We start from the raw sequence: 9910 nt of genomic DNA on the forward strand, positions 1-9910 counted from the left end.
GAAGGCAGCTGAGGAAGCAGTGGAAGAAGGCCTCTGATGCAGAGAGAGAAGGTCTCATGCTACTCCAAGCAGACATTAAATGTCGGGTGGCAACCTTGCGAAGAGCGGAAAACTTAAGAAAACTTCGTAGGAAGAAGGAACACTCAAGAACACGGTTCTATAAAAAACCCTTTAAGTTTGTCAAAGATCTCTTTGCAAAGGAAAAGTGCGGAATCCTAAAAACTCCAAAGCCTGAACTGGAAGAACATCTGGAAAAGGTCCACCAGGACATGAAAAGGCATGAGCAGATAATCATCCCACATGACATCCCACCTATTCAATCACCAGAATTCAATCTGGACACTGACCCTCCAAAATGGAGGGAAGTAGAGAACGTTGTCCGAAGAGCAAGAGCGGCCTCGGCTCCTGGGCCTAATGGAGTACCATACAAGCTCTACAAGAACGCCCCAGATGTTCTACGCTTTCTTTGGAGGCTCATGAGGATAGTGTGGCAGAAGGAAATAATACCAAAGGCATGGCGAAAGGCTGGTGGTGTGCTAATCCCGAAAGAGAAGGATGCGACAGACATCAGTCAATTCTGACCAATCTCCCTTCTCAACGTCGAAGGGAAGATCTTTTTCAGTATAATAGCACAGAGGCTGTCCACTTATCTGGAAAGGAACAATTACATTGATACATCTGTACAGAAAGCAGGCATTCCTGGTTTCTCTGGTTGCCTGGAACATACTAGTATGATTTGGCACCAGATCCAAACAGCTAAGAAAGACAAGAGAGACCTCTATGTCATCTTCCTCGACCTGGCCAATGCCTTTGGCTCAGTTCCCCATGAACTCCTCTGGGAATCCTTCAACATTTTCCACGTACCAGAACCCATCACTACACTGGTAAAGGCCTATTTCCAAGACCTGCAATTGTGTTTCACAACACCTGACTTCACAACAACATGGCAGCGCTTGGAAGTAGGCATAATGGCAGGCTGTACAATTTCTCCTCTGGCCTTCACTATGGCCATGGAAGTCATCATCAGGGCATCGAGATGGGAGGTCGGCGGTGAGAGAACTAAGGAAGGGCTCCGTCTCCCACCTATCTGAGCATACATGGATGACATGACTACACTGACCACCACTGCAGCATGCACCAGGCGGCTACTTGCAAAACTGCAGGATAACATCAAGTGGGCCCGGATGAAAATCAAGCCAAGCAAATCTCGAAGCATCTCCATAGTCAAGGGACAGCTTAAAGATGTGAGGTTCTGCATTGGAGATGACCCGATACCAACGGTGTCTGAGCAACCCATCAAGAGCCTGGGTAGATGGTACAACGAAAGCCTCCGGGATAAAGATCAAGTTCAACAAGTAAGGCAGGATATCGCCGACGGTCTTGAGAACATCAACAAGACCCTACTGCCTGGGAGGCTCAAGCTTTGGTGCCTACAGTTTGGACTTCTCCCCCAGGTAATGTGGCCACTCAACGTCTATGAGGTCCCAATAACAACAGTGGAGAAGATGGAGCGAACCATTACCTCATACGTGAAGAAATGGCTGGGTGTCCCACGATGCCTGAGTAACATCGGCCTCTATGGCAAAGGGGTCCTTGAACTACCTCTTACAAGTCTAACGGAGGAGTACAAGTGCTCTAAAGTAAGACTTCAGATGACATTGAAGGACTCCAAAGACCAGACCATTAGCAAGGCTGCACCTCCCCTACAAACTGGACGGAAATGGACATCATCCAAGGCTGTGCAGCAAGCAACATCAGCCCTGAGACACCAAGACATTGTGGGGAATATCCAGCATGGAAGAGGAGGCTTTGGCCTGGCAGCAAGCAAACCAACGTTCCATAAGGCAACAACATCTGAACGCAGGAAGCTGGTGGTCGAGGAGGTGCGCAGACAGGATGAGACTGCAAGAAGTGCAAAGGCTGTCTCTCTTGCTAAACAAGGGCAATGGACGCGGTGGGAAGGCCTGGAGAGGAGAAAGATCAACTGGAGTGAGCTTTGGCAAATGGAGGCAAGCAACATCAGCTTCATCATAAGAGCTGTTTATGATGTGCTTCCATCACCAAAAAATCTACATCAATGGTATGGCGAGGACTCGACCTGCCCCCTCTGCCCAGCTCCAGCGACTCTCAGGCATATAATGACAGGTTGCAAGACCAGCCTCTCACAAGGCCGCTACACCTGGAGGCACAATCAGGTCCACAAGAGCCTGGCTGCAGCACTTGAGACCAAGAGGAGTGCAACCAATTCATTACCTCCAAAAACAAGCAATCCCGTCAAAACAACAATATTTATCCGGGAGGGACAGAAAAGGCCCAAGTATCCTCCTACGAAGCCAGAAACTGGACACCTAGCCATGGCCCGGGACTGGAAGATGCTTGTCGATATTGGCCAGCAACTAATTTTTCCATCTGAGATTGCTTCTACCAACCTTAGGCCAGACATGGTACTCTGGTCCCCTTCACGAAAGGCTGTGTACATCATAGAGCTCACAGTCCCGTGGGAAAACTCTGTTGAAGAGGCCTACGAGCGTAAGAAACTGCGTTACACAGAGTTGGCAGCAGACGCAACTCAGCGTGGCTGGAATGCAAAAGTCTGGCCAGTTGAAGTGGGATGCAGAGGATTCGTGGCTTCTTCCACCATCAGGTTGCTGAAAGAACTTGGAATCCATGGACAGGCTCTGCGGCAGACCGTCAGAGCAGTTTCTCAAGCAGCTGAAAGAGGCAGCCAGTGGATCTGGATCAAACGGAAGGACCCTTGCTGGGCTATAACTTCATGACCCCCACCCCCACCTGAGAACCCAATTCAGATCCCTCCAACTTGAGGAGGGCATATGAGGTATGCGGTCAGCTGTAGGGCTGGCTCAGGGAAGAGGACGCCCCTGCCTTGCATAGTCCCGTGGGACATCTTAATTGGGCATGGGACACAAGCTAAGGCTTGATCACCCTTTAGCTGGCCACCTTTGATGAGGGTGTTTAGTGATTAAAGGCCGAAACACCCACTGATTCGAAGGCACACTACTGAGGATGTGTCCCAAAATTGACATCTTAACCCAGTCTAAGAAATAAACCTCCCATGCCACTCTGTCAACATCATGGCAAATCTCATGTGAGTGCATTCCATCTATTGGCACAATGGACAGTTTTTAACATCTCGTCCCGTGTTTTATGATTCTCTATACATTTTCTCTGACAACCAAAAGTTATTATTAATGTATCTCAAATCAAATCAAATGTATTTATATAGCCCTTCGTACATCAGCTGATATCTCAAAGTGCTGTACAGAAACCCAGCCTAAAACCCCAAACAGCAAGCAATGCAGGTGTAGAAGCACCGTTTCTAGGAAAAACTACCTAGAAAGGCCAAAACCTAGGAAGAAACCTAGAGAGGAACCAGGCTATGTGGGGTGGCCAGCCCTCTTCTGGCTGTGCCGGGTGGAGATTATAACAGAACATGGCCAAGATGTTCAAATGTTCATAAATGACCAGCATGGTCAAATAATAATAATAAGGCAGAACAGTTGAAACTGGAGCAGCAGCACGGCCAGGTGGACTTGGGACAGCAAGGAGTGATCATGTCAGGTAGTCCTGGGCCATGGTCCTAGGGCTCAGGTCCTCCGAGAGAGAGAAAGAAAGAGAGAAAGAGAGAATTAGAGAGAGCACACTTAAATTCACACAGGACACCGAATAGGACAGGAGAAGTACTCCAGATATAACAAACTGACCCTAGCCCCCCGACACAAACTACTGCAGCATATATACTGGAGGCTGAGACAGGAGGGGTCAGGAGACACTGTGGCCCCATCCGAGGACACCCCCGGACAGGGCCAAACAGTAAGGATATAACCCCACCCACTTCTATACTTTTACTCAAGTGTGACAATTGGGTACTTTTCCCACAATTGCATAAATTCATGCCTATCCATGCTGTCACATTTAGGAAACAATGGAGAAAAAAAAACTATTTAAGCAAAGCAGATGGCACAATTTCCTTTTTAAAAAATGTATACCCCAAAAAATTACTTAAGTAGTACATTAAAGTATATTGACTTAAGTATTTTACACCACTGCTGCTATGACAACACTATAGTTAGGCAGATCATATTTTGAAGATTTCAGAGATCTGTTAATTGTGCTTCTGTTGATAAAATCTTTGAGATTGGAGAACTTTTATGTGGTGATTTTAAGACGCTAAATACAGTCAGCAATGGCCAGCGATGAGTGGTGTGTGTTATAGACGGATATAAATAGATTTTGGTATGCTATTTCTATAGGCTTAACTCAGGTATAAGTCATTATAATAGCCTATATTTTTGTTCTAAAGTAAATGTAGAAATACTTTACAGTATTAGTCTACACAGCCCGAAATTGGTTTGGATTGGTTTGATAAAAGTAATCCATGCCACAGCGCACAGTGCTCGGTCTGATGTCAGGTCTGAATACTAGAGAACATGTAGCCTACTGTCTGGTGAGTAACTTAAAGATTTGTAATTGAAGAGAGAAGTTGTCCTGACATTTCATATACCTATCCACCATGACTTACACAGTCAATACATTGGCAGCCTTTCAACATTAGGATACAATATTTTCTCTAGCCTAGATAGGCTATCAAACTACCTCTCTCACACACAACATGGGCAGTTTAAATTGGTCAACAATAGTATTTATTAAAGATGATCACAAAGAATGTGTCGGTAACTCTGCACTATAGTATAGCGTATTTATTTTGGACAAAAGCCACAAAACTAGTGTTTGACTGAGTCACTCAGCTTTATGCTGAAAATAATCACACTTGACTCAAGTCATTAATAGCTCAGGTCTTGAAAATATGAACCAAAAGCAGCACCAACCTTTTTTCCCTCAGTATCCAATGTGTATAAATGACCCTGTGAGCACCGCCTGACACCAATGAACGTCAAATGATTTGGTCATTTTGCTCACAGGGGAGACTCATATACAGTGCCTTGCGAAAGTATTCGGCCCCCTTGAACTTTGCGACATTTTGCCACATTTCAGGCTTCAAACATAAAGATATAAAACTGTATTTTTTTTGTGAATAATCAACAACAAGTGGGACACAATCATGAAGTGGAACGACATTTATTGGATATTTCAAACCTTTTTAACAAATCAAAAACGGAAAAATTGGGCGTGCAAAATTATTCAGCCCCCTTAAGTTAATACTTTGTAGCGCCACCTTTTGCTGCGATTACAGCTGTAAGTCGCTTGGGGTATGTCTCTATCAGTTTTGCACATTGAGAGACTGAAAAATAATGGCCTCCCGAGTGACACAGCGGTCCAAGGCACTGCAGTGCTTGAGGCATCACTACAGATGTCCTTGTCCCATTGTGCTCTAGCGACTCCTGTGGCGGGCCGGGCGCATGCACGCTGACACAGTCGCCAGGTGTTCGGTGTTTCAAAGGAAAAAGTACTAGAAAAACGAAACAGAAAAACGTGGTAATTATCTCAGCTTCTAATTAGGAGTGTTTCAACCCCCTTTCAAACTTTAATTCTAAATGTTATTTGTCCCTCAGCATTAGTCCACAGGATAAAATCATTATGTGTCACGTTCTGACCTTAGTTCTTTTGTTATGTATTTGTTTTAGTATGGTCAGGGCGTGAGTTGGGTGGGTTGTCTATGTTAGTTTTTCTATGATTTGCTATTTGTGTGTTTGGCCTGGTATGGTTCTCAATCAGAGGCAGCTGTCAATCGTTGTCCCTGATTGAGAACCATATTTAGGGAACCTGTTTTCTATTGTGTTTCGTGGGTGATTATTTTCTGTTTTTTGTTGTGTGTCTGCACCAGCCAGAACTGTTTTTGGGCGTTCTCTTTGTTAGTTTTGTTATGTCCGTGTTCATTTAATAAATATGGACACATACCACGCTGCACCTTGGTCCTCACCTTCTTTCACCATCAACAGCCGTTACAGTATGAGGTTGTTTGTCTATCTGTGTCTGCCTTTGCTGTGTGTTTTTGGATCCATGTGAATGTGTGTTTTTTGCTCTGTGCTGTGGACTTGCGATTGTGTCTTTTTAAATTTCCCATGGGAGGCAGGCTTCTGTGTCAAGTCCCCAGTAATACAGAGAGTAGAGAGGCTGTTGAACTGCTGCAGAGAGCTCTGGACTTGTACATCTGCTTCCTGGGGTCTGATCACACACTGACCAGAGACTTACAACAGTAAGACCCAGTGCAGAATTGAAAGTTTAGCCACACCTCAAACAGCAACTGGGTTGGTAAGAGAATATCTGACTGATGCAATCGCTTGCCAAATGATCAACACTGCATATTGAACATAAATTATAGCAAACTGCAAAACATGGGGTCTAGATTGGAGTTGCTTGTTGTGTCCCAGGACCTCAAGTAAAGAATCTTAAACTAACAGAGTTGAACCTAGTCCATTTAGGGTTTTAAACACAGAACCAAGGAGAACTTTGACCCATTGTGTCTTCAGGTCCAGACCCCTCTCCCACCTCTCCACTAGGAGACTAAGCAGGGGGACCAGACCCAACACAGCCACACCCCTCCACTCCCACCTGGCCTGGTACAGGGGTACCACACACACCCCTCTGGACCCCTCTGTAAACAGATCCCTGTCAGCCCCATCCATCAAGACCCTCCACACGCAGCCAGAAACAGATCCAGAACAGGAACCAGTCAAGAATCACCTGTCTTCTCCAAGACCCTGGCCTGCCTTCCAGACCAAAGTGTTCAGGCCACAGACTCAGAAACTTGATCTTAGAACTCAAACTCAGACCTGCTTCAGCACCGGGCCTTCGTTCTATAGACAGGACCCGGGTGCTGCATAGGGCAGGCTGGTGCCACCAACCAGGCAGGTACGTTCTAGAGGAACGGACAGTCATGACATTGAAAAGAGAGATTGGATCCCCTCTGTACACAGAGAAGCACACCGCTGGTGAGACAGACAGGCCAGGGACAGGGAGGAGAGACAGTCTTATTCCACCAGGTGGCACTAGAGACAAGGGAAAGAGACAGAGCGAAGAAGACCATACTTTCATCATGACCACAGTTTTTCATGTACGTATATTTAACTAGGCAAGTCAGTTAATAACAAATGTTTATTAACAATGACGGCCTACCAAGGAACAGTGAGTTAACTGCCTTATTCGGGAGCAGAACAACATATTTTTACCTTGTCAGCTCTGGGATTCAATCCAGCAAACTTTCGGATACAGCACAACACGCTAACCACTAGGCTACCTGCCGCCCCAATTTCTTTGAACTGCTATTGTTTAAATACATTCCTCTGATAAATGTATATATGGACAATGGACAATTGATTATTTCAAGATATCAAATCAAATCAATTCACGTTTTATTTGTCACGAATACAACAGGTGTAAACCTTACAGGGAAATGCTTACTTACAAGCCTTTAACCAACAATGCCGGTTTAAAAATACCTATATAAAAAAAAGAAATAAAAGTAACAAATAATTAAAGAGCAGCAGTAAAATAACAATATACAGTACAGGGGGTACTAGTCAACATCCTGGGGCACCGGTTAGTCGAGGTAATATGTATATGTAGGTAGAGTTATTAGAGTGACTATGCATGGATAATAAACAGAAAGTAGTAGCAGCGTAAAGATGAGGAGGGGGGGGGCAATGCAAATAGTCTGGGTAGCCAATTGAATAGATGTTCAGGAGTCTTGTAGCTTGGGGGTAGAAGCTTTTTAGAAGCCTCTTGGACCTAGACTTGGCGCAGTGAGAACAGTCTATGACTAGGGTGGCTGGAGTCTTTGACAATTTTTAGGGCCTTCTTCTGACACCGCCTGGTATAGATGTCCTGGATAGCAGGGAGCTTGGCCCCAGTGATGTACTGGGCCGTACGAACTACCCTCTGTAGTTGCCATACCAGGCAGTGATGCAACCAGTCAGGATGCTCTCGATGGTGCAGCTGTAGAACCTTTTGAGGATCTGAGGACCCATGACAAATCTTTTCAGTCTCTTGAGGGGGAATAGGTTTTGTTGTGCCCTCTTCGCAACTGTCTTGGTTTGCTTGGACCATGTTAGTTTGTTGGGGATGTGGACACCAAGGAACTTGAAGCTCTCAACCTGCTCCACTACAGCCCCGTCGATGAGAACTATGAAAAACACATATGGAATTATGTAGTAACCAAAAAAGTGGTAAACAAATCAAAATATATTTTATATTTGCGATTCTTCAAAGTAGTTTGCCTTGATGACAGCTTTATTTATTTATTGAGTAGGGTATTAAAGGCTTTTGTAAATGACATCGCCGAAGTCAAGGATTGGTAGGATGGTCAGTTTTACAAGGGTATGTTTGGCAGCATGAGTGAAGGATGCTTTGTTGCGAAATAGGAAGCCAATTCTAGAGTTAACTTTGGATTGGAGATATTTGATGTGAGTCTGGAAGGAGAGTTTACAGTCTAACCAGACGCTTAGGTATTTGTAGTTGTCCACATATTCTAAGTCAGAGCCGTCCAGAGTAGTGATGTTGGACAGGCGGGCAGGTGCAGGCAGCGATCGGTTGAAGAGCATGCATTTAGTTTTACTTGTATTTAAGAGCAATTGAAGGAGTTCCCACATAGCCATTCTACAATCTAAACTTGATGCCCTCAATCTCACACAAACTAGCCTTGGCTTTTCTAATTGCCTGTGTATATTGGTTTCTAGCTTCCCTAAAAAGTTGCATATCACGGGGGCTGTTTGATGCTAATGCAGAACGCCATAGGATGTTTTTGTGTTGGTTAAGGGCAGTCAGGTCTGGAGAGAACCAAGGGCTATATCTGTTCCTGGTTCTACATTTCTAGAATGCTTATTTAAGATGGTGAGGAAGGCATTTAAAAAAAAAACAGGCATCCTCTACTGGATACCCCGGCCAGGTCAATTAGAAAGGCCTGCTCGCTGAAGTGTTTCAGGGAGTGTTTGACAGTGATGAGTGGAGGTCGTTTGACCGCTGACCCATTACGGATGCAGGCAATGAGGCAGTGATCGCTGAGATCTTGGTTGAAAACAGGAGAGGTGTATTTAGAGGGCAAGTTGGTTAGGATGATATCTATGAAGGTGCCCGTGTTTACGGCTTTGGGGTGGTACCTGGTAGGTTCATTGATAGTTTGTGTGAGATTGAGGGCATCAAGTTTAGATTGCAGGATGGCTATGTGGGAACTCCTTCAAGACTGTACAACCAAATATAACTCTCTTTCTCTCTAACGCTCTCTCTCTCTCCCTCTCTTTCTTGCTTCTCCTTAATTTTGGAAGAAATGTATTTGTTAAAAACTGTTCAACTATTGTCTTTCTAGCTGTAGCTTATGCTTTCAGTACTAGATTAATTATCTTATATTTTGATTGGGTGGACAACATGTCAGTTCATGCTGCAAGAGCTCTGATAGGTCCGGAGGTTGTCATAATTACTGTGTAAGTCTATGGAAGGGGGTGATAACCATTAGCCTCATAGGTTTTGTATTGAAGTCAATGTACCCAGAGGAGGACAGAAGCTAGCTGTCCTCCGGCTACACCATGGTGATAACCTGCAGAGTGCTGCTAAGGCTACTGTAGACCTTCATTGCGAAACAGTGTGTTTTAATCAATTATTTGGTGACGTGAGCACATTTAGTATAGTTTTATCTAAAAAGGATACGTTTCTTAAGGTTTCAGTATTTTCACTTTTAAGAAATTTACTGAGGTGGTTGGTCCTCCCCTTACTCCTCTGAGGAGCCTCTGCTGCTTTGAACGTGTCAATGGTGAATTGCATGTCCTTGGGTATGTTTTTGTAGTTGGATTGTTGAACTGTTACATCAATTTGGTATAATGCCAACAAAAACATGACAAATGTTTCCTGCCATCAATTGAGAAAAATATGATGTTGAAGCATGTACATTCAGAGCATTTTAAGTGTTTAAACGGAAAAGGACGGAAATCCTTTCTCATCA

The sequence above is a fragment of the Oncorhynchus tshawytscha genome, linkage group LG33 (genome assembly GCF_018296145.1).
Source record: "Oncorhynchus tshawytscha isolate Ot180627B linkage group LG33, Otsh_v2.0, whole genome shotgun sequence".
Taxonomy (NCBI): domain Eukaryota; kingdom Metazoa; phylum Chordata; class Actinopteri; order Salmoniformes; family Salmonidae; genus Oncorhynchus; species Oncorhynchus tshawytscha.